Here is a 26633-nt window from a genome sequence, read left to right on the forward strand (position 1 = left end):
AGGGGGAGGGAGAGGGGGAGGGGGAAGGAGAGGGGGAGGGGAGGAGAGTGCAGCAAAAACACATGTTCAAGCATGAAGCTGGGCAGTGCCAAGAAGGCAGTGACACTTAATGAGCTCTCAGGTTTCGTTTATAAGATTAACTGAGTCTTTCAAGGTGTTTCCTTTCCTTCCTTTGTGGTCATTGTTCTTTTACAAGGAAAAAGGACTGCTTTGACCTACTAGGTCCTTGTTTACTCCCTGGGTGGATGTTTTCCATTTAGCTAGTTTTGAGACCAGGAGCTTTTTGCGTTCCCCCACCAATGGCCTGGACTTTGCACAGACCCTGGACCTTATGAGTGTGCTCACAGGATGTCACATTCTCGTGAGCTAGAGGGTGAAACTCTAAGCTCGTGTGAATTTTATCTGTAGCTCATGATCAAGAAATCAATGGGAAAAACATCATGCCATCTTTGTGATAGTTTCCTGCCTGGGTATGAATTGCTGAATTATTATGGTGGTGGTGGTCTAACATGGCCGAAGCCCAAAACAACAGTTTATCTTCCCAATGACCCCTTCCCCTTTTATCCTCCCCCTCGGCCCAGAGTCCAACTTCCTCTTGCCCCTTTGGCTTGACCACCAAGAAACCCCCAATCAGCTCCTGACACGTCACTAAGTCCACCCTTAAGCTCCGCCCTTAACCAGAGTCTTTATAAACCCCCAGCTCCCCTGTCCAGCCCCAGAGGAGTCCGGTGTCACGTGTTGCCTTATGTTCTCCGTGTCCGGAGTAAAGGCCTTCTTTCTTTTCTTTCTTTGGTTCTTTTCTGCGCCAGAAACCTAACACTGCTTTTTAAGTAAACTCTAGCGGCTTGTCTCCAGGCCTGCTAATGTCTAACTTTCTACCTAACACTGACTGCGTCTGTCTTTCTCCGTCTGCCCACTCTGAAGAGTCACGCTTGTGTATATTACTGATGCTTAGAGGCTGATCAGCTGATTGACAGCCCTGAAGATATGTTTTAAGCCTACGTGGGCAGCACGAGATCTAGGCGGCACGTTGTGGTGGGCATTCTGGCTTCAGCTCCAACCCGAAAAAGCTGTTGGACTTTGGCTCAGCCAGTTAACATCTCTGGGTCTTGGTTTCTTCATCTGCAAATAAGAAAAATGCCTTTCTTTGTTCCAGGATGTTCTCAGAACTATCTTTTATCCTTTCAACCCTCAGGCGGGGATAAGGATAGAAAGAGTTGCGCTGCTTCCTGTAGGTCTTATCTAGAGTAAGGGTTGGAAAACTTTCTCTAAAAGGGGCAGATAGTAAATATTAGACATTGTGAGGCAAAATGTGTGTATTTACGGAACATTTGAAAATATTACGATTAACAGTGTAAAAGCCATTGTTGAGAGTGGTTAAGAAAAACACAGAACAGGTGGTGTGCTAGATTTGGCCCACCTGGAGTTATGGACCCCTATTGTGGAGAATAATATAAAATAATAATATTTCAGGTGCAAGCTATAATGATAGAAGTAGATAAAACCTTCACCTGAACTATTCTCTCCATTGAACTTGTTATAGGCAGCTGAGTTAGACAGAAATATTACAGGCAATGGGACAGGGCCAGGCCCTCGAAGGAGCCAACATGCAAGACAAGATACCTTGGGAACGGAGAAGTATTTGCTGTGGGCCAGACTTCAAGACGAAAGACTAAACAAATGCACCCACACACCTCCCTAGAGGTAAACATCAGGGATGGATATTCTAAATAGGTAGCGATCACCTTGAAGAGTCGCGGACCCAACCCCCTATAGGAAAGGCCCCTATTCTGTTTTCATGCCTGCTTGCTGTGTGACTTGCTTCCCCATTTGATCCCAATTTAATCAATTTTTCCCGAACAATTATACTTGTAATTTTATTGGCTGACCATGGTTTTGTTCCACCTCATGCCCACCTTGTAATTTCCCATTTCCCCCTGTCTTGGACCGGCCTTCCCTCCTGATTTTGCCCTATAAATTCCCTGGAAAGGGTAGGGTCCTTGGCAAGCCACTCGGGCCCCCTTCTGTCCCTCCCTGGGACAGAAACTTTCTTACCCTCAATAAATATATTCTGCTCTTAACCTCCGTTGTTCCTAAAATTCATTCTTCAATTTTAGAGAACACGAACTCATCCCAGATTGTCGTTCAGGTTGGGAGTTTCTATTCCCCTGTGTCAAACTGACCAGCCATTTGAGTTAAGGAAGCTTTTTTTGGTTGTGTGACAAGTATCCTGCCTCACCTTCCTTTCTTTTAATTTTCTTTACCTCAAACTACCGGTCCCTTTAGCTCTTTTACTGGGGACAAGATGAGGAGGCCTGTGGGGAGGGAGAAGGGGAAGGAGGAGGCCGACAAGAATTTTAATTTCCCCTGTGCCAACATAATTACAGAGCAGATACAAATCCCTCCAAATCTTTTGTGCTGCTTTGTATGCATTCATTATTTTCATCATCTTTGTGTCACCAGCCAACCATTTAACTAGTTTATAGTCAGTTCCAGGGAAATTTATGTAGATTAGAAACCACCGGCCTAAACTGAAGCCCTAAAGACATTTTACCTGTTACCAGGTCGATAGAGACTGTGTTTTAATAAATTCACTCTGTCAGCAACTTACTGTCAGCTACATAGCCTCTCTTATCACAGGGGCCCTGAACTGTCCTAAGTATAGAATACGGACAATCAAGAAGCTTCATCTCAGATGGTTTTTGAGTTCTTTGCCAGCAATAGGCTATCATTTTAGAAATTCATTTAAATAGGTAGAAGGAAAAATATTAAGAATCTAAAAAACGCATTTAACTCTGCGGGCATTTTCCTTTTTTATGATTAATTTAATTTCCTCTGGGAAGAGTTACCCTTTGAAGTCATGGATGAATTAAACTTTTTCCTCTCAGAATTATTAACACATACCATTCCTGACAAGTAGTGTTCTTCCTATGGCAATCTTTGATTTTTCTCATATTTAAATGCAGTTAATTATGAATAAATTGTCTGTTGGTATTAATAGTTTGTTATTAATAGTGTTATTAATATGACTTGGACACTAACAGTATTTTTCTTTTTGGAATGCATCAGGATATATATAGGCTCTAGAATAATATGCTTTTCTAATACCGTCTGACCTGTGTTGTATATGTATAAAAATGATGCTCATTGATTTGACTTGTCAGACCAACTCTTCAAAGCCAAATGAAAAGCAGTGGGACAGGGCTGGTGAACTGTGGCTTGAGCCCAAACTATTATGGGATGTAGAAATATGTGCGATCTTCCAAAGCACTGCTGCAGTGGAGCCTTTTGCTCACTTCTACGTGAAGACCCATGTCAAGAAAGGGAGATGGACTTGATTTGTGTGATCTGTTATCAAAACCATAGTTTTGACAGTGAGGGTGTGTGTGCATGACATAGGGGACGGATGTTTGCCTTACACTTGGAAGTCTCCCATGGGCTCATGTCTGCATTGTAGAGGACAGAGGAGGCTTTGACTCAGTTTTCTGTGTGTGGAAGATATGATTACAGAATGGAGACATGGGGCACACTTTTTTTTTCTGTGGTGTGGTAGCTTTATTATAACTTATTGGTACATTGAAAACATATTGTAGGCAACTGACCGAAAGAAACTTCTGGTGGGACTTCAGTATTTCATACACATATGTTATTTAGTTTAAGGATATTGTAAATGTTGACTGAAGAATATTGCGAATCTTAGAGACCCTAAATAGAGTTTTCTTTCTTTTGCCCTTTTTATTTTCATTTTTTGCCATTCTGGTATTGAACCCAAGGTTTCCTGCATGCTAAGCAAGCACTGTACCACTGAGCTATATCCTCAGCCCTGAGGGGTGGTCCTATGCTCTGCTGTTGGGACTGAAATCATGATTTTTCAAAGTAGTTAAATAACAATCTTTGAGAGCGCCTCCCTCTCCAGAGCTCCTCAGGTCTAGGGTGATCCTGTGAACCCATTCTAGTTGATGTTGTGTACCACGGAACTAGAGTAAACTTCTGGGAAAACCTCTCCTGCCTTTTAGTCCACTGGCTGGTGTGTGAAGGTGTGCTGCTCATTCTGTGGCAGTCATCTTGTGATCAAGAGGTGACACCCCAAGGGTGAAGGGCTGAGAGATGAGAATGGCGGTCAGGGCACGAAGGACACCAAGTGATTGACAGCGTTGTGGTGGCAGGGGCCACACCTGGAGGTCTGTACTCCAGATTTCCTGAAATGTGAGAGAAGTAAATACTCTCTCTGCCCAGGCCACCTGTTGGATTTCCTCTTTCTTTTTTGGTTGCTGAAACCAAAAGAATCTACTGTCCAAATGAAGAGAGACATGCTTATTTGTTTCATCACAACATTTGGAGGCTGTCTTGGTTACTTTTCTCTTGTTGCTGGGACAGAATACCCGACACCCAGAATTAAGCAAGGAAAGGTTTATTTAGCTCACAGTTCGTGGAGATTTCAGTCCATATGTGGCTGAGTCCAAGGCAGAGTGGCACATGGCAGAGAGCAACAGTTCATGGTGGCGGAAGACAGAAAAAGCAGCAAGAGCCAAAGGGGGGAGAAGCCCAGAACAGCCTCTTTCTCTCCCTTACATATGCAAATTACCTACCCCAGGGCAGGTGTCGCACTCACATCCATAATCCCAGCATTGGACCGTGGATCAATCGTAAACTCTAAAAGCCAACCCCATGACTGCGTGAGGCTTTGAGGGGATATTCAGACACAAACCATAACAGAGGCATTTCAGTATTTTGAGGGCTTCTATTGAAGAGGCAGCAGAGTGCAGAAAGGGTGGACTGTCAGCACCATGGTGTGGAAGTTGTACATGTGGAGGACGTGACCGCTGTCTGCTGACCCTGTGAAAAATTGTGGCAGTGTGTAGCAGAGGAAATGCAGGTCATAGTGGTCCCTGACTGATGCAAGAGTGCTTATGTTGAAGAAATCAAGAGAAGCAGGGATGACACACAGTTCCTCACTGGATGGCTGATTTTCCTTACAGGTGTGTATGAGGCATCCCCTGATAAATTATAAAGGATTCCCTTTTTTTCAACCCGAGATGTGTAGTGACTCAAAACACAATGGGAGTTTATATTTTGTTCACAAAAACGGTGCTTGCTAGGTTATTTAGTGCAGATAAGAATAGAACAAAAATAAAAATGCGTTTATTGCAGATGTGGAGAAGACCACAGCAGAAAGGAGGGATGTGGAACTTCTGAAGGCCTGGCCTAGGGGCAAATGTGAAATAGGGCCAGACTGGAGGCGGGGCTTAGGGGGTGGGCCGCCTGATGTGGCAGACCAGGATTGGGCAGTTGTGAGGGAAAAGGAAACAGGATATTACAAAAAGGGAAGTAGGAAGTTGTAATTTGACTCAGAGGAAGAAGGGTGAGACTTAGCACAAGGCCTGTAGTGGCCAGCGCCATATTAGCTCGGTGCCATACTGGCTCAGCACCATAGCATATGACCTCCAGTGGGCAGCGCCATAATGACTTGGCAGGAATTACAGTGAGGTGTGAAACCCATCAGTGGTCAACCATGGGTCTTCCTCTATGTGGTACTTCAGAGACCCAGGAGACTTCAATCCAGAGATTTTGCACTTGCAGGGAGTTGGTTGTCATCCACATCCTGGTGGTGGAAGGAGAAAAAAAAAGAGAATATGGAGGACAGAGGACTGCCTCTTAAAAGCCTTGGTAAAGAAGTGGCGCATATTACTCCAGCTCCTACTTCACAGTGAAGGGGAGGGGGGAGAGAGAGACAGAGAGGGAGAGAGAGAGAGAGTGCGAGAGAGCACTAATGTCTGTACCTAACTGCGGGGGAGTGTGAAGTAGGTTTCTCTGGCTGGGTAGCTGCTCCCAGGTACGTCTTTTACCTCGAATTAAAAGAATAGATTTTGTTTTGTTTTTGTCTTTTTGAGACAAGGTCTCACTATGCAGTTCAGGCTGGCCTTTAGCTCACTTTTTAGCCCAGACTGGTCTTGAACTTGCAATGACCCTCCTGCCTCAGCTTCCCAAGTGCTGGGGTTACAGCTGTGCACCACCAGGCCTGGCTTTTAAGAAAAGATTTTGATAGGTAATCTTTACCACATCCAGGTACTCCCAGAAATATTTGCTTAGGGGTGCAGTTGGAGTGCGGCAGATATTTTACGGAACCCTGGTGTCCTGAATTAGGTTAAGCCAGTCACACATGGGTTACAAGGCCAATGATTTATCCAGCCATCTAAGTGCTGCACATTGGAGGAGGCAGAACTGACATTTCGCCACCTTCCTTGCTTAACCATTTCAAATTTCCAAAAAATTTGAAAAAAACTCTCATTTGTTAAGTTTTTAGATCTCATATGTCATAGTATTGAGTTTCATTTACAATTTAACATAAACCGTATATCACTGGTTCTAATGAAGGTATCTGCTAAGATGTTTAATTTTTTTTTTTTGTCTTATCAGGAATTGAACTCATGACCTCATGCTTGCCAGGCAGGAGCTGTGCCGCTGAGCTATATCTCTGGTCCCAAGTCCTTTAATTATTGAGAACAAAACACCTAAAGGCATGTGGTCATTTTTCCCTTTCTTTTAAAAAGTATTTTTGAGAACTACATGGCTTATGACTATTAAGAAATATAATTTCAAAATAAGCATCAGACTTATTTTCCAAGTGCCTTGTCATAAATGCATGGCTACCTGTGCAATAAAGTAATTTTCCCTTGTGTGATAAATATAGCACTAAAGGAGACTGAGCCTTGTCTGATAAAATGGCTTCTATTAATCTCAATGTTTTATTTTGTTCTAGGATTATGATTAGTTTCAAGAGAGTGGCAAACAGGTTATGATCAGATTTGGATATTATTGCTGTCCGGATATCTTTGGTGAATGTCTGCTGTTTATTTCAAACACAAAATGCCCCATTAAGAAAAATCAACTATAATGGTTTGACTTTATTATGAAGAAATTATACCTGTTATGTAAACCCTGCTAATTATAACTGCTTGGATTCATTTGGGTGATGTAATAGATGAAAAAGGCCATTTATTAGGAGAAGTACTTTGCATTTGTACCAGCATGAGAAAACTAGAATAAGAAAAGACAATCTTAGGAAAGAAGAAATTTTAAGAGTGAAGAATGGAATTTTCCCTGGAGTGAATTATACCAGGAGACAAAGCGGGGTGTGGATGTTCCACCTTGGGTATCGATTCCCCTCAGTGACCTGTGCAGCCCATCCTTGTCTTTCCCTCTTCCCACTGTATTTCTCCTTTTCTGACTGAGCTCACATCTGCACATGCTTCAGCTTTTACTGCCTTCTAAGTCTTTACAACTTCAGCACTAACCTCTTGCCCACTGTCCAGTCTGGCTTCTGGCCATTCTCCATCTGGATGTCTCATAGGAACCTGAAGTCTGTGTGTCCAAGTAGAATTTATTTTCCATCCTCTTCTTGAGCTATCCACCTTAACTGGCGGAGGCGCCCCTGCCTCCTCCTTCTCTCACTCCCCATAGCCAGTAGCTTGCATCTGTGTGGTGGATGGACAACTGGTGGTCACCTTGTGACACCCAGCTGAACTGAACCAGTGTGGTGCTGGGTGTGGGAGGCCCACCTGAGGATCGCGACCAGCAACATAAAAAGGAGAACTGGAGAGGAAGAGGGGCTGCTGTTAGGGAGCTGTTGGTTCTCCTGGAGAAGCTTGTCATACTGGCTTCCCTGATATGGATCAGTCGTTCTCATCATCAGAGGAGCTCGGGACCTCACTGTTGCTGAGGATGACTATGGTACTTTTTGGGGGAGCTCTGGTTCTTACTTTGAGCACCACTTCCTGGCCCCAGTGCAGATCCCTCAGCCTGCTGGCACAGATCCTTCATCCCGCTGGCACAGAATTTCTAGCTTCCAGCACGGACCTTTGGGCCTTCCCAGCGCAGATCCATGAAACAGGCCTGCATGAGACATTGTCGTGGCTCTAGGCCTCCGGTTGGACTTGTGGAGGGCATTGTGATGGGCTCCAGGTCCTCAGCTGGACTCATGCAGGACATTGCTGTAGGATCCAGGCCCTCAGCTGGATTCTTTTGGTCTTTAGTGTGTGGACAGATCTCCTGCACTCTCTTTGTTTATGACTCTTTGGATGACCATTCTAAAATAACCCTATAAATGACCCGTGCTGTATTGTTTCCCATGTGAACCCTGATTGCGACAATCTTCTTGTTTCCAGTCAGCAATTTCTCAGTTCTCACTTCTACAAACACTCGTCCTCCCATTGCCTTGGTGTAGGCCATCATCACTTCTCGTTTTGCTTCCTGTGACCCATGCAGCTTACCAGCAGACTCATAGCATGTAGTCAGGACAGTGATTGATTTTACATTACAGCAATTTTAAAATTGTATCCTCAACTTTTTATTTCAAAAGTTTTCAAACATCTAGAAAAATTTGGGGTAATAACAATAAACACATAGATAAACTTTATCTGCTACATTCACCGATTGTTGACATTCTGCTACATTTCTCTCTCTATTTCTCTCTCTCTCTCTCTCAGTCCATTCTCCGTAGCCACGCACAGAACCCAGGACTGCTCTGGTTCCCCCAGGATTCTGGCTTGGGGTTGGCATGGATCAACCTGGCCTTCCCATCTGTTTATAACCTGACTCCAGTACTTAACGGTGTTTGAGGCAGAGGGAGAGGGAGTGAGCAGAGCCGAAGGGGTTACTTTGATGAGGGGTGTTGTGAACCTCGCCGAATCACCAGCGTTGTCTTGGGCACCTGGGTGTCAGCAATGGCAAAGAGGCCATTTCCACAGAGGCGTGCTAGTACCAGAAGTCTCAGCACGGAGCCAGAATGTCAGGTGAGACTGACTGCCAGAGTGATATCTTCACAGATGACGCTGGCAGCTGTGGCTGGACTCAGATTCCTCCTTAAGAGGCTGTCTGATGGTGGATATTTGGAGTAGAAGGTACGAACGTTCTAGTTTCTGTAGGACTCTGAGACTCTCAGAACAGTGGTGACTTTGAGGCCAGGGAGGTGAAAGTGGCTGCAAAATCTTGTGAATGCAAATGGAGGCCACAGAAGTAACATGTGGGCTTTTTTTCTCCCATGATTCCCTAGACAGTGAAGCCTGAGGACATTGGGGCTACTCAGGGACAGAGACAAAGATATGAAAAGAAATACAAAGGGCAAGGGGGAATTTTTTTCTTTAGTCTATAGTTCATGATGCCCATAATCATGTAGAAGTAATTCCCAAGTCATGTGTCCTCTGCCCTTTCACTTCGATGGTACATGTGCACATGAGCACAGGACAGCCTGTCTCTTTGGTCAGTCAGTCTTCAAAGCCACCAAAGACTGTTACCTCTAATTTTAGCAGAGGTAAAACATTTTTGACTTGAGTTATTTACATTGTTCTGCATTTCAAGTGATTAAAGAAAAACCTCAAAACCCTGGCTATCCCAAAAATATTGTTAATGGGCTTGTTTATTTTGGAAAATCTGCCTTTTGTCAGAGACAACTGGACATATGTTGCAAATGGTAATATCCAAAGATCATGGCAAAAGTCTCTCCCATCCCACGTGCTCTTACAATGTGATTGCGAGATTCCTCTCATCAAATAGTGGGGCCTATGTTCCCTTTTGCTGAACTGGGTGGACTCCATGGCTGCTGTGAAGAAGGGAGTGTGGCAGAAGCCATGGGATGAGGAAAAAAAGGAGCTCATATGGAGAAACCGTGTGAAGAAGCCATATACCGGTATTCCGATATTCCAGCTGACATGCCGGCTGACCACCAGGATCATTCAGACACGTGAATATGTCAGATAATTTCACTCCTTGGTCACTGGTTAGCCCTCAGACTTCGAGGGTTCACAGTGGACTACCCAGTCATTGGAGGGAAGAAAAGCCTTCTCTATTGCACTCTGTTCAAACTCCTGATCCATGGAATTTGTGAGCATAATAAACTAATAAACCTTTTAGTGCCATTGAGTTTTATGATGTTTGCTATGTAACAGTAGTTACTGTAACAGCATAAAACACTGTTTTCAGGTTTGTTGATAACTCTGTGTGTTTTAATAAGCCAGAAAAAGAGGGGAAAATGTTGTTTGCTATGTGGAATCTGGGAGGATTGTTTCTACCCACTCATTCTGTCATTCGTTCATTCTGAGCTGGGGACACTTAACTGCCATGTGCTTTCCTCTCCTCCCCTATAAGAACAGAACTGTAGCTGGCCACATAGCTGCCAAGCTGTCCTACATTTATCAGCGACCCTTTCAGTTAAGCATTGCCATGTGAAGTGTGAGAACTGATTTGTATCATTTGCAGCTTTGGATTTTATTTTATTTTATTTTATTTTATTTTTTGGTACCAGGAATCGAACTCAGGTCCTTGCACTTGCCAGGCAGGTGCTGTGCCACTGAGCTATATCCCTGGCCCTCAGCTTTGGATTTTAGATTCCTAGATATGCACCTCCAAACTCTCTTTTTCTTTCCTATTTACTGGAACCTATCACCTCAAACTGGACTTGCACGGGAGAGCAATACCTTGGGTCCCTCAGTGACTGAGACCTACAGAGCCACTCACTGACATGGAATGCTTATTACTAAGTTTTTGGTTAAAGAAAAAGCCATCTGTTTTCAATCTTTAAATTGTCATTGAGTCTGCTTTAGCAGTATGACCTTACCATAACCAGTTATTCACCAACAAATATGGAACTAGCTAGTAGGTTCTATGAAAGATGATAGGGCTACAGTGGCAAGCTTAAACTCTGGGGAACACGGACAAGTAAATATGATTCCAATTATGATACACACCAAGACCTCTGGAAGAGAGATGCACGGTATACGGAGAGCAAAGTGTCAGGGGAACTGATCCAGTAATGGAATGACCAAGAATTGCACTTTGAAGATATTTCTTAGGCAGATACGTGGGGAACAAGAGGGTATAAGGAGTCTCACAAGGAGACTATTGCAGTAGTCCATTTTATTTGGGAACACATGTGATAGACCCTCAGAAATCACCAAGAATAATTTGGGGATGGTTTCAATGCAGGGCTAGAATTCCTAAACATTCAGGTAGCCATGAGCCAAAAAATATTATTTTGTATTTGCAGCCCCTGTTTTGGGTGCAGGCTAGGAGGCCAGGGAAGCTCAGATTACAAAAGTGCAACGACGACATGTCTATTTTGTAAATTGCAAATTGAAGAACAGTATGTGGACCTACAGTGGAATGAATACTTGAAGTTCTCGGATGGTCCTTCGAATATCTAGATTATAATATTGCTGGATCTACTTAGATTTGATAGCTCATGTCCTCCTAATCCTCATGGTATAAAACACATCAACTTATTTTATGTAACCCCAGGAGAAGCATGAACATCTCAGAGGAGTGTGAACGCTTAGTGTGTTACTAAGATGTCAAGAAATTAAGATGTGTTATGCACATGTACCAGCTCTGCTTCAGGAGTATAAATATGTATTGCAAACATATACTAATGAAAGTAAAAAAAAAAGTTGTCTTATCTACACGATGCCAAAAATGCTGAGAGTATCCAGGCATCAGGCAGGCTCTTTCATGTTTCATTTTTATATCATTGTCACTGGTGGGCAGGGTAAAGACCTGTGGAGTTTATTTTATTTATTTATTTATTTATTTTCCAGTACCAGGAACCAAACTCACAACCTTGCACTTCCTGGCAGGTGCTGTGCCACTGAGCTAAACCCTCAGATCCAACCTGTGGAGTTTAAAGCAGAGACCTTATCCCCTCTGCTTTCTGCCTCTGTAGTACAAAGTAGACTTTTGAGCTGCTGCGTGAGATTTCATGCCTTTATTGCAGTTGATGATGGGTTTTATACTTTACTGCTGCCCTCATCCTAGCTCTTTAATTGTAGCTTTTCCCTGTGGACAAGCTCATTGATGAAAAGTGGAACTTTGACAATGATTTACATTTTTCACTGTAGAAGAAAGGGAATTTAACACTATTTCCAACTCAGTCAATTAGGCACGGTTTTGAGGACCATATTATAGTCCTGTGATAGATAACATGAGATTAAAATGTTAACTATGTTTTAAGAAGCAAATCTCTATTATGATTCATAGCTTACTCTTCCTAAAGTTATTCCTATTAGTCACGGACTGGTGTGATTTCTACCAAATAGTGTACATGAAAATAAAGGACAGAATTGTTTGCTATTCCTCATTCCTAATATGTAGGGATACATGTAGGTCTTATTTAGTTATGATGATTGAAAGAAAAATCTGTCACAGTTTACAGTTTGAACATTGTCTCAATGGTAAAAAGACGGATAACTTGTTTTTTTATTTGCATTTTTGATTGTAAGTGAATGACCAAGTCCATCACTAAGTCCTATTGATTTCACTTCCTGACTCTTAAACCCGTCCACTCTCTTTATCTCTTATTAAAATATCCTCATTGAGCAATTAATTAGAAAAGTAGAAGAGCTATGATTGAAATTGAACCCAAGTCAGTGAAATAAACCATGCCAGCTCTTCTATCCTGATTTTTATGATAGTACCACATTTTAAAAATTCATTTGGGTTTATAAGTTTTAATGCTTGCTTGGGATTGAATACCCCTGGGGAGTTTTGCACAAAACCCTTTCGGGCTTGTGCTAGACTGGTGTCAACTTTAGGATACAGTTCTTTTCAATGAGGAACCTGTTGTGAGTTATTTTGGCAAAAAATATAGGCATACTCAGGGGTGAGAGGGAATTTCTTCTAAATTTTTCTTATCTGATTCTGTGGACCTACTTTCAAGGGCTCATGTTCTTGGGGATATTCTTGCAGGTTCTTAAGAGGGTAGAATTTTTAATTTTTAAGGCCATTGCAAAATTTTCATCTTTGTTATCTGTTTTCCTGGGAAGGTGAGGAAAATTTTTTTACACATTTTTATTGAGCATATGATTAGGTTCTGAAGGTACAAGGATCCAGATGATTAGAATCAAGATGATTAGAATCAAGAGGAAGACCAAGATCTTCTCTAAAATGAAATCTTTGCCTTTGAGGAACAGATCTTCCTAGGGTTTGTTATGATCTGTCCCTCTCTAGTGCAGAGATTCCAGTACAAACCTGGGATTAAAGGGATGATAAGAGGTGCCTTAAATTTCCGTCTTCATTGTCTGGAGAAGTTGGCTGTGCCTTTGGAGAATCTGTGTGTGGAAGGTTGAGCTCTAGAAGGTTTAGGGAACACTTAGTTGAAGTTCCTTTTTCCCTCCTCTTCAAAGAGTCTTTCTACGATGAGAAGACTTCCAGAGAGGTGGAGCTGCTGGTCACTAAGGTCCCGTAATCTTCCAAGTTCAGTCCACCATCTTCTCCGTGGGCAGGGACCTTCCAAAGGCTCTCTGTAATGTGCGCAGAGGACGCTGTCTTGTTTCACACACAGAGGTGAGCATGAGTCTTTGGTGAGCACAATCCGTGTAAGTAGGATAGCTCAGGAATACTGTATTCCACTAATAATAAGAAGAAAAATTTGTATAAAAATGGCAATTTGACTTTTTATCACATATTTTATTTTATTTTTTTTATTTTTATTTTTTTATTTTAAAGATAAAAGGAGGGAGACATTAACAGACATACAACATTTTTCAACATATCACAAGCACAATACAGACAACACAGAGCTACAAACAAAGTGGTAGGGAATTAACAATGGTGGTTGTATTACATATTGATATCTTCAAAGTGGCTTCTCGTGAAAACAGATATAAACATGCAATACTGGTCAACCAAAGACTCATTGACAGTTTCTTTCAGCATAGAAATAGAAGACAGAAGAACAACCATGTTAACTATCCTGTATATACATACATACAAAATTTCTCCTTCTTTCCCTTCTCTTTTCCACATATTTTATTTTTATGAGTCTAGGCTTACAGTATATAATGTTTATATTCCTTCTGTGGAGTTGGTGCATGTACATAACACATTTTCCCTTTTTCACCCCCTTTCCTTCCCCTCTCTCCCTCCTTCCCATTTGAGGAAAGATTTATCTCCCTACTTTCTATGATCTATTTATTTTGCTCTTTAGTTATAGTTTGGGTTTCTCATATAAAAGAAACTATATGACACTCAGGCTTGTGTGTATGATTTGTTCCACCTAATACTACGGTCTCAAGGCCACACCTTCCCACAAATGGCTCAGGTCTATCCCTCCTTATGGCAGAGCAGCCACCATGTTTGAGTACATCTTCTTTATCCTTTCATCTGTTGATGGACACATAGGTACCTCTGAGATCGAGCTCTTGATATAAAACACTTGACAGAGCCGGCGATATAGCTCAGTGGCACAAGTGCCTGCTTGGCAAGCACAACGTCCTGAGTTTGATTCCTGGCACCCACCCTCCAAAAATACTTGACCGTTGTCTTTATTCCTTCGCTTCCTTCCTTATCCCTCCAAATCTTTTGATTGCATTTTAATTCTCTGTCCATTGTGCTTGCCTTTAAGGAGAGGCTTCCACTGAATAAATGAGGCTTGGAGAAGCCAGCTATAGCCACAGTAGAGGGACTCATACTATTCACCAGGACTCTCTTGGTGGCAAAACTGAACCGGGATGAGGGAAAGCGGGAAAGAGGACTTGGTAGTTAATGGAGCTGAGATGGGCAGAGTGGAATCAGCATGAGGGGTAACTAGAACCAGGGGCTGAGCATCGCGAGGGCTCCATTCATTGCTCGTTGGGCTTCACTGATTCTCAGCTTGGTGCTCAGAGGCGCTTCTCCTGGGGCTGGAGCCAGGTGGCTGCAGTTCTGGTGTCACCTATTTACAGTTGGAGAGGATAGGTCTTTTTTCCTTGGCTTAAATTTGAAACAAAACAAAACAAAACAAAACAAAACAAAACAAAACAAACAACTCAGGATAGAATTTAAATTGGACTTCAGCCACATGTCTACCCCTGGGCCAGTCACAGTGCCCAAAGCTGCTTTGTAACTGGCCCGATTGGATCAAGTCCCCACCTCCTGGCACATGTTGGAAACATCCGTCAGACCTACATAGTTTGAAAGCATCTTCTCGAAGATGCTGTTCTGGGGACCCATTTCAATAGGTTTTTCTTTGACGTTCTCCTTCTCTTGGCTTCCTTATATTTATGTGTTTCTAAAAATGACATCAGGGATAGAACTTCAGTTAGGTCCTGATCCCTCTTTACCGCGGCAGCATCTGACTATCCTTAACAAAGGAGAGGGGCCCATGTCTCACTAACAAGGCAGTGTGCTCAGGGTAGGAGCCCCAGCCACTCAGGGCTGGGCTCAGGCTGAATGGTTTCAGGAAGCAGGTCCGGCTGGACTTAACTTTGATTTGCAGGGTACACAATTAAGCGGCTGTAGTAGGAATCCTGAATCTGCGATCCTGGAGGGATTTCTGCATATCTGGCTGCTAGCAGATAAGCACCAAAAATTTCCATGTGCTGAAAACTGGAGCATAGAAGAACGAGTGCTTTTATGAGAGGAGAGAGGGAAAAAGAGAGGAAGAAAAAGAGCACCTATCTTGCTTCTAATCTTTGTGTCCACAGCTGCCTTCTCCTTCTTTGGCTTGTCTCTCACTTCAGTTCTCTGTTCCTCAGAGCAGGAAACCATGCTGGCTAATTTTTTGGTCTCATTTTTAATTGGCTTGAAAATTTAATTAGAATAATGCCAGGCGCATACAGATGTAGGGAAAAAATCTATTTAAAAAAATTTTTTTTTGATCTTTTTGAGACAGGGTCTCACTATGCAGCTCAGGCTGGCTTTGAGCTCACTTTGTAGCCTGGGCTGGTCTCGAACTCACAACGATCCTCCTGCCTCAGCCTCCCGAGTGCTGGGATTATAGGTGTGTGCCACCACACCCTGCAAAAAATCTATTAATTAGCTACCCACAGACTGTCTTCTCAAGATCTGTTTAAACCCTGAGGAGAAATGACGCACAGCTATGATCTATACCTCCAGCTATGCAGACCACCTGGCGTTAGAGTTAGTGAAGATATTGCTTTGGAGAGATTCAGATTTTTTTTTTTTCTTCCGGTACCAGGAATCAAACTCACGACCTTGCGCTTGCCAGGAGATTCAGATTTTAGAGAAGAAAGGTTAGGAGGGCTCATTACTGGATCACTCCACCAGCAAGAATTAGAAAGAACGTCCTTGTTGTCTGTTTTATATGCGCATTGCAGTTCTGACATGACAAGAATTTCATAAAGGGTCCAAGATTTACTCAGCTAAGGACAGTTGTAACCACCTGAGCAGGAGTGATGCCTCCTTCCAGATGATGTGCATGGAGCGGGTAACCATCAGCCCACAGCGTAGACTGGGGAGTGAAGCACTTAAAATGGCCACAGACTCTGTTTAGTTCAAAAACACATACCAGAAACTCAGGAGCCAGCTGGTCTACATAGGTGACATCTCTTCACACCCTTTGGTTCATGCACTTCTCCAGAAGGCAGTCATGGGAGCTGTTGTGCCTCAGCAGTTGTGTGTTCACTGTCAAGCAACCTGTATATTACACTCATGTCATCTCTGTCTTTGTCCTTCCACTCTTTGGGACTTTGCTCACATGCAGATCGTGGTTCAGTAGGGCTGATTGGGGCCTGCGATTCTGCATTCCAAACATGTCCCCAGGCAATGCTAGTGTCAGGGCCACACTTTGCCTAGCAAGGGACTAAGTCACAGACACACGAGAAAGGAGACCAGATACCTCAGCTGGGGAGCTGGTATGACAATCTGGGAACTTGTCCTGCAGCGGGTTCCAGACAAGCCCTATGGGTCCTCTGAATCCTTCTGTTATTCCCCTTGCTCTTGCATGTATCTTTGAATCAGGGGCACCTTTGTGACCAAATCTGGAGGGGTTCTGTTCTGTTCCTTGCAGCCAGGCGCACCTTGGTCCGATTGGGAAGAAGATCCATCAGCATTTGGAGAAGAGCCCACAGGTGCAGCTTGGATGGAGGACAAATGGCCTGGGTGGGCCGTGGCCTGGCAACTTTCCCTGTTGGTCTGCCCCTCTCCATCACGTGATACTTCTTGTCCCCGTCTTCAGGACAAGCCTTCCTCTGACCCTGTTAGCTTGTTCATTTCTTCAGTCACCTTCCAGTTAAGAGACACTGTTTCAAAATAGAAGCACTTGCAATACCACAAACCAGAGAAAGAAGGAAACTTAGCTGTGTGACATACACACAGTTAGAAAATAGAGTCAGTGGATCCAGGGCGGGAATGCTGGTGAGTGCATTTACATGCAGTATGAAGATCACATCTGTTGTGCTTTTACTGTGGCCCAGAATAATCCCCTTTATATTCACACTAAGTAGAAAATAGCTTGTATTCTATTATTTAAAATATTGACAAAGTTGGAAGAACTGAATGCATATGTGTGAGCATCTTGGGGTAGTTTTAATGTGCCTCTAGCATTCATATTAAGTTTGGTGCAGGCAGTGGAGATGAAGTTGACAAATGTATTTAATGACGTAAGAATAAAAAAATAGGTTCTGCTCAGCACTTGGTATGTGGGCATAAAAGGAATCCACACTTTGCATAACATTCAGTCACCCAAGATGCACTGAACACCCACTTTTGTGTAAGATACCATACTAGGTGGGGTAAGGGTTCACATGTGAGCAAGATCAGCCACACACACCTGTGACCCCAGCACTCTGGAGGCAGAGGCAGGAGGATTATGATTTGAGGTCAGCCTGGCCAGTGCAGCAAGTTGGAGGCTATGCTTGGCTATAAAGTGAGGTCTTGTCACAAACAGACAAACAAATGCACAAAAAAATTCCCCCCCGAAATGAGCAGAATGCTGTGCTTTTTCTTGAGGCTCTCACAGTTAGAACTCAGATAACCACAATCACTTCTGAGGAAATAGCCCCTTTATTCTACCAGTCTTTACCTTCCTGAGAGATTTCTGCCTTGGCTTTTGTAAGTGTCTACCAGTGAAGCAATGTCAGGAGCCGGATGGCCCACAAACCTGGTGAGTCCTACAACTAAACATCCACATAGCTTCCTCCAACTTTTACTTTTGGAAGCAGTGGTGTGAACTGTGTGCCCCTCAAATTCATATGCTGAAGCTCCAGCCCCCAATATGGACTATATTGAAGATAAAAAGCCTTGAAAAGGTAAATGAGATTAAATGAGATCCTAAGAGTGGAGTCCTGATATGCTAAACTAGTGCACTTACAAAAAGAGGAGCAGACACGGGAACTCGCTTTCTACTATGTAAACCAGAAGGCGGCCATCTGCAAACCAGGAACAGAGCCCTCACCAGAACCTGGCTGTGCCAGCAGGCTAATCTTGGACTTTATGTTAGCTTTCTGTACCTCTGACAAATACTTGAGACAATCAACTTAGAAGCAGGGAATATTTATTTTGGCTGAGGGTTTCTGAGGGTTTAGTCCATGGTCACTTGGCCGTGTTGCTTTGGACTTGCAGCAGCACAGTACTTCATGGTGAAGTGCACGGTGGAGGAGGACACAAACTTCATGGTGGCTGGGAAGCAAACAGAAAGAGAGAGAGGAAGGAGTGGGGTCTCAACATCTCTTTCTAAGGGTCTTCTCCCAGTGATCTAACCTTTTTTTTTTTTTTGGTTTTTTTTTTTCTCCAGTACCGGGAACCGAACTCACGACCTTGCACTTGCCAGGCAGGCGCTTTTGCCGCTGAGCTAAATCCCCAGCCCCGATCTAACCTTTAAGGAGATGCCACTTCCCAGTAGAGCCCTGTGCTGAGGCTCAAGCCTATGACGCATGGATGGGTCTGTGGGGGACACTAGATCCAAACTATCGCAGACTTCAAACCTTGAGAACTGTGAGCAAACACATTCTGTTGTTTAAGCTCTCTGGTATGTGAAACTTGGTCATGACAGCCTGAGACGAGGAATGTGGGAGGGAAGATTGCGTGACTGGGAGGAAACATGAGATGGGCATTGCGGAGGGGAAGGTGACCGAGTGTGACACTGAGCTGCGGGCTGGTACTGGCATGGCTCCACGAACAGATCCATTTCATCTTTTTCTTCAAAGATTTAAAATCCACAGCTGGGAGCTCTGATTTCCCTTCTTATGGACGAGTTGCAAGAAAAGCTGCATGCAACAAGATGTACATTATATTTAATTCGGGAAGTTCTGGCAGGAACATTATTTTATTTTAAATTACAAAGAATATGCACATCTTATGACAGAAGTAGTGAAAGAGTTATGTAAAAATAGGGCTCTGGCTTCAGAACCAATCTTACGGAAGTCAAAATTTGAGACCTGAATATTTCTGAATTCTTGACAGCCCCAATAAACCGCACATTGAGGCCGCAGCTTCACAAACTACTGATAGGATTGTTAAGGTTTCTGTTTCTTAGGAGTTATTAGGGGGAAAAACAACTCTATCCCAGCTCTCAGGAGATGCACAACCACTGATAATTAGAATGAAATCAAATCGATGACTGAATGAATGTGCAGTGTACGCGCAAAGGTAACCTTTTATTCTTTCCAATTAGGCTTTCTCCTGTGGACTTGGCAGATGAGGCTGAGTTATAAATAGAAGTGATATTTTGTAGGGCTCTTCCAACTGAAATGTGCATGAGGTCAAATTCTAATCAAGGTAATATATATAAGTAATGAGCTGAGCCTACATTCGCGGGCATTTATCTATTTAGTGGTAATAAATGAGCAAAGATGAAAAGACAGCTTCTGGACAAATGCAGGCAAATAGTTACTGGTGCGACTGGAGCCCCGCAACTTATCTCTGTGTAATGAATGCTTGCCAGTGATAATTGACTTCATTTGTTAATTGTATTCATGATATTAATGAGCTCATTAGCATAACATTCGCATCCTATTCTCCTGTGGTCAGAGTCGGGGGAATTACAAGTTTTGCACACCTTGCTGCTATAGATTTACTTGTGCATCCTAATTATGTGAAAATTCAAATGCCATCTGTGTTAGCTTTATGCAAGGGCTCTCTGAAATCATCCCTGTCCTGTTTTTAAGGGAGCTTTCTGAGAATTTGGTAGAGTAATGAGGTTCATATTCATGATAAAGATCCAAATTTAGCTCCTGTTATTGGTCAAATGATCTTTGCTTACTTCTTCTGAATTCCACTCACCTCTGAGACTTAGTCACAAGCTAAAATTGTGGAAGAAGGATTCTGGATTCTGGAATCTGGAAGGAGAAGAAAGTGACAATGGGAAAATCAGCAAAAGTGGAAACAGAGGGACCATGATGCATACCCCAAGCCATGGTATCTTGGCCTTTGAGAAAACCACTGCAACAGGAAGATTTCTCTTAACTTCCCCTTGCTCTTTTTCCCTAGATTGGATCATAAGACCTTACTGGAGAAGTATCCTCCCTGTAGCTGGAAGGAAGGAATATGCTTATCTCTGAAGGCAAAGAGATGGAGGAGAATCTGAGCAAAGAGGCCTTGCTAAATGGTCCCTCCCACCAAGTTTACCAATGAGATTATACCTCCTTGTCTATCATTATGCCTCAAGACTGTCCACCTCTTCATCAAACCTAAGAATAAAAATGCATCAAGCTTCCTCATTTCTTTTTTTTTGTGTTTTTTTTTTTTTGGTTTTTCTCCGGTACCGGGAACCGAACTCACGACCTTGCGCTTGCCAGGCAGGCGCTTTTGCCGCTGAGCTAAATCCCCAGCCCAAGCTTCCTCATTTCTATGGGTGCTCATTTCTAAAGTCTCCCATGTTAAGTAAAACTTACAGTAAACAAATTCCTGCTTTGCTCTTGTGAATTTGTCTTTTGTAATAGTGACGGGTGGTAAAGAAATCTTTCCTTTCTTACAGAAGTGAAAGCTCACCCCTTCTAGCTTTGAGAATTGTGGGTAAAATAGAGAGGAAAGGCTTGCGAGGCAGAGCAGGGAGTGGGTTTGTTGGGTAAGATTTTTAAAGATGGGAGAGCTTGGCTGCAAGGCAGATTTGCGACTCTGGAAAGGGACTGGATTACCCTTCTCTTCTGCCAACCAATTTATGTGTGTGAAGGAGACCCGAAAGTGTCTACAAGCTGCTCCTTATCCCGAAAGGGAACTGAGAGCCCGCAAGCCTGCTTTGGAATCTGGCCCAGTAAGAGGAAGATGACCCCCAGTAGCCAGACAAAGGATGCTGTGGAGCTCAGAGTCAGCAAGGGAGAGCGGCCAGACCACTGGGGAGGTACAAGAGGACAGGCCACCCACAGCTTTCTATAGAAGACATCAACACCTGGCCTTGTAAAGTTCCCTGCCTAAAAAATGGCTTCATCTGGGCACTTTTCGACAGGAGACACTATGGTGGAATCATGGACTGAGGTTGAACCTCCTTGGGTCGAGGGACCTGGGCTCGTGGTAAGCGGCAACACCGTGTAAAGAAGACACCGGAAACCAGGCTGATGGCATAGATCCGGTTTATTGCGGAAGTACCAAGCATTTTATTGAGCAGGCTAGAGGCGTGGCAATGGAGGTGGGCTAGGGGCGTGGTTTGGAGGTGGTACTTTTGGCCAGGGGCTGTGCGGAAGTAAGAGGTCAGAGTGGGGCAGCCTAGACAGGGCGACTCACTCGGTGTGCCGAGGACATGACGAGTCCGAGTGTGCTCAGACTCGCTCCTCTGCCATGGCCGTCAGCCAGACCTCTGGACTTCTCTTTCCCAAATGGACTTTTCCTGTCCCTAGACATCACCTTGAGGAAGAGATGAAGGAAGAAAGGACAGCTGCAAGACTGAACATTCTTTCTTAAAGACCTACTATTAACTAGGGACTCTGTTTAGAGCTTGAGATTGGCTTGAGATGATAGAACTGAACTAAAACTTCTAGTTGCTTCTTTCTGCTTGCAAGGGGGAGTGGGGAGATTTGCAAGAGAGATTAATTCATGAGGACAGTAATTAAACTTCATTTTCTATGGGTTCATCAGAGTTGTGCAAGGAGCATGCAACCTGGCTCCATGTGAAATTGCTATAAGGAGGCAACTTCTTTTGGTCTTACTACACTTCCAGATGTATTCTGGTCATTTACAATGATTGTTTAATATAACTACAGAGAGGTCGGAAGATCTGGGAATCAATACACCTGCTCTTCCACCATGAACGAGGATCTGAGGCACAATCTGAAGTTCTGGAGATGTGGTCTCCCTTAATTATCCTTGTGGTATCCTCTTACTTGGATCCTTTATTCATGATTCTTTTTTCTTTGGTATTGGAAATCGAACTCGGGACCTTGCTCTTGCCATGCAGGCACTGTGCTGCTGAGCTAAATCCCTGGCCCTCATGATTCTTTTGATATCTGGAATTTTTCTGCTATCCCTTATGACCTTGACATACTTGGTGGGGGAGGGATACCCTATACACTTCAGTTGGCTGTCAGGATCTACATGTCTGTATTGTCCTTTCTGGTGCTGCCCTCATTTTACCTATGGGGTGCAAAGAGGCCTTACACAGTGAGAGGCAAAGCTGGGATTTGAACTTGTGTCAGGTTCTACCATCTCCGTGGTTAACTCCATCTCTGCTTAAAATTTCTGGACATTGTGACCCAGCCAAGTCAACACATACAGTTAGCCATTACAGTGTCCATCAAAATGTTGGTCAAGAAGACTCAAGGATGGTTAGTCTGGGAGAGGCACCATAGTGAGAGCCAGAGGCTCACTAAATACACTCAGCACTCAGAAAGGGAAGCAAAAAAAGTCTTTCTAGCTCATGCAGGACTTCAGGATGCCGTACCCACCAGGGTCCAGCTTTTCCTACACCTATTTGGCAACTTAGCTCAATTTTTTTCAACCTACATGAACACATTTCAGTTTGGAGCTAACATCATTTGCTACTGAAGTCATTACCTGCTAAACTATATAACTCATTGTTTTCTATGATCATAGTCTAAAATTCAGGATAGGACTGTCAGTGGATAGCATGTCTTCAGGTTGCGGCATTCCAATAACAAGGAAATCCTTTATTGTGATCCCAGAATCACTGCAGAGAAGGGATGGAAGGAAGTGGCTGTTTTCAGAGTGAGTGTTGAGCTGTTTAAGCAATCAACTCCAAAGGAAGTGGTATTTTCCTCTCAACTCTCCTTGTGTTCTTGATTGGCTGTCCTAAATGAAAAGGTGTTCTTTCAGTGTCCAAGACTATTCTCTCCCACCACTGCATGGAAACTGACTACTGCTTTATGGCAGTCCTGATCTTTTAAGCTTGGAATGGACCCCTTGAGCCATGTCCCAGATCAAGGGATCCTGATCAAATGGGCCTTCAGCTGGTGAAAGTCAATCTAACCTTTAGCTCATTTCCTTTAGATAAGAGGGCACTCACCCAGTGATTAGGTTTAGTAAGGTAGACTGGGGTAATGTCAGCCAAATGGGTCTGCTATTCTTTTTTTTTTTCTTTCTTAGATACTGGGTGCACTTAGTGGATCTCTGGCCCTCACTATGGTGTGCATCCAGGTCTGTCCCACTGGGCTACCTCATTTCTAAATGTTTTCTGTTCTTCCCGCGAATACCACCTGCCCTGGCTCTTTTGGGAAATGTTCTGAGGGATGGCGTGATCATTAACTTTATGTGTTTGGATGTTTCTGTGAGGCTATTTTCAAATAAGATTAACATTTAAATGCATGGAGTGGCTGGGGATTTAGCTCAGCAGCACAGCACCTGCCTGACAAGTGCAAGGTTGTGAGTTCGATTCCTGGTACCGGAAACAAAACAAAACAAAACAAAATGCATGGAGTGCAAGGAAAGCAGGTTGCTCTTTCTAATTTGACTGGGTCTTACTCAATCAGTTAAAGGCTTGAATAGATTAAAAACCTGACCTCCCCCAAGCAAGAGGGAATTCTGCCTCCATGGCTTCTGGATATGCACTGCAACCGTGGCTCTTCTTCTAGACTGCTGGCCCCACCCTTCAAGCTCTGGACATGCCACCCCTACCCCATCCATTCACATGAGCCAATCCCTTAACATGAACCTCTGTGTAAATATATATCCTACTGGTTCATTTTCTCTGCAGAACTCTCACTAATGCAAATGTGATTAAGATAATGGTTAAAACAATTGCAATTCAATGTAGTGGTTAAGAACATGGGTGCCGGGTGTGGTGGTGCACACCTGTAATCCCAGAACATAGGAGGCTGAACCAGGGGGATCATCACATGTTTGAGGCCAGCCTGGGCTACACAGTGAGTTCAAGGCCAGTCTGAACTACTTAGGAAGAACTTGTCTCAAACCAAAACAAACAAAACAAAACAATAAAAAAAAAATGGGCCCTGAAATCAGATGCTTGTGTTTAGACCCCTATTCTTCTGAGAGATTTAAGATAAAAGGTACTCATCTTTCTGCCTCAGTTTCCTCCTCTATAAAATGGGGATAACAGTACTTGTCATCCAATGGAACCCTTTGGTGATTAAGTGAAATAATACATGCAAGACAGCGCAGTGTCTGGCAGATAGTAAGTGCTCAATAAATTACATGGTTGGTTAGTGGCAGAGCTGGGACTTAAACTCAGGAAATCTGTTCCAGAATTGGACTTATCATTATGCAATACTTCATGGTGAAAAAAACCAAACTGTTTTTCCTACTCTTGCTCTCAACACAGAATACTTCGCCTCTGGTCACCAAAATGTGCAGGAATTTCTCTCCACCAACAACCAGTCAGTTCTCCAGTGGACAGCAGGTGAGTGTTCTATCACTTAAGTTTATTCTGAGACTGTCAAGCTATATCCGAGCTTGTGTGTCCCACTGTGTCACTTAACCTTATGTTCTCAAGCTGCAGCCATTTACCTGTGGACACCTCAAGTTTCTCTTTCTTTATGGCAGCGTAGTACTCTATCATGTATAACTGTCACATTTTCTTTATCCATTCATCTGCTGATGGATATATATGTTGTTTCTAAGATCTAGTTGTGATGAGTGGTGCTGCTATAAACATGCAAATGCATGTGTTCCTGTAATGTAATGATTTTAACTCTTTGGGGAAGACTCCTAGCAGGAGGATAGCTGGGTTAAATGGGATGGGAAGTGTAAATCTAAGATGACCAGAGTCTGGTGAGGGTTTGCTCTCTGCTTTCAAGATGGCATCCTTTTGCTGCATCTCCACATGGCAGAGGGGGATGAAAAGTGCTTCAACCTCTCTTTGTTTAGAGACAGAGTTTCAGTACATAGCTCAGGCTGCTCTTGAACTCACTATGGATCCCAGGCTGGCCTCGAACTCACTGCCATTCTCCTGCTTCAGCCTTTCAAGTACTGTGACTACAGGTGTGAGCTATAGTCGCAATCATGCCTGACTGTCTCCAACCTCTATTATAAGGGCACTAATTTCATTCACAAGGATGGAGCCCTCATAATTTAATCACTTTCCAAAAGGTCACATCACTTGATTCTATCACCTGGGGGCTTACATTCCAGCATATGAATTTTGGAGGGACACACGTATTCAAACCATAATTTATTACAGGTGACATCCCAGAGAATGCTGATAAACAGAAAGATGGCAGAAATACATAAGGCAAAGTAAGTGGGAAGGATGTGGGGTCTTCCATGCTCTAGGCCTCCATGCACATTCAGCAATCCAGGAGTTCGCTAAACTCTGTCGTTGAGTTTTTAGGCAGGGTTCATTATGTAAGCATGGTTGATGATTACCTCATTGCTCAATGATGATGAACTATGTCCCCCCCTTGGAAAGGTTCATCTTCACAAAGTTTGTTTCTCTGGCAACTAGCCTTCATCCTGAGGCTATCTAGGAGCCCACCAGGTCTCACTTGATTAGAACAAAAGATGCTACTATTAGCCAGGAAATTCCCAGCAATTTTGGAGTTCTGCATCAGATATTCCTAGGTGTTAAGAAATTACACAGGTTGTGGGAATTCTGTATCAGGAACCAGGATCAAAGATTGAGTATTAACTCAGGAAACAGAGCAGAGACCAAATATATATATGTGCGCACGCGCATGTGTGTGTGTGTGTGTGTGTGTGTGTTTCTTTCTCTTTTGTGGTACTGGGGGTTGAACCTAGGGCCTTTGCATTAAGCTATATACATCCCCAGCCCTTTTAAAAACTTTTTATTTTGAGACCACGTCTTGTTAAGTCCCTAAATTGCCCAGGCTGAGCTTGAACTTGTAGTCCTCCTGCCTCAGACTCCCAGAGTGCTAGGATTATAGACATACGCCACCTCTATCAGCTTCAAACACATAATTCTTATTATATCACAATATCACACTTCTACACTTTTATTATGATCTTTTCTTGCAGACCTCTTGGTAATTTAAATTGCTTGGATTCTACTTTTTCTTCCTTCCTTTCAATTGCAACAGTTCTACTTTGATCTTTTTGGGATTTCCAATATTTCATTTATTTATTTTTATTTTAAAATTTTACTTAATATTAATTAATTAATTAATTTATTGGTACTAGGAATGAAACTCAGGACCTTGTGCTTGCCAGGCAGGCACTTGTGCCCCTGAGCTATATCCCTGCTCCTTAATATTCTTTTAAATTGACAGATCATGATTATCTACAATATGTTGCTTAAATAAAAATTTCAGCGCTAAAATATTTGCAAAACACTGGTGTAAAACATTATTTTCCTCGGTAATATATTTGCATTTAAAATTTTTACAGTTCTCCAAACCTCAGTGACTTTTATTGCAACCTACAAAACAGGACTCAGAGAAGTAGGCTAAAACCAATCTAAGCTGGACCTCCATGGGCCGCACCTTGAACATGCTGCTATAGAAAAACCTTATCTTATCGTTGCATGATTGGAGCACCTTTTCATCTTCACCCCAATCAAACAAATA

Source organism: Chinchilla lanigera, unplaced genomic scaffold (assembly GCF_000276665.1).
Source record: "Chinchilla lanigera isolate Chin_1 unplaced genomic scaffold, ChiLan1.0 scaffold00057, whole genome shotgun sequence".
NCBI classification, from domain to species: domain Eukaryota; kingdom Metazoa; phylum Chordata; class Mammalia; order Rodentia; family Chinchillidae; genus Chinchilla; species Chinchilla lanigera.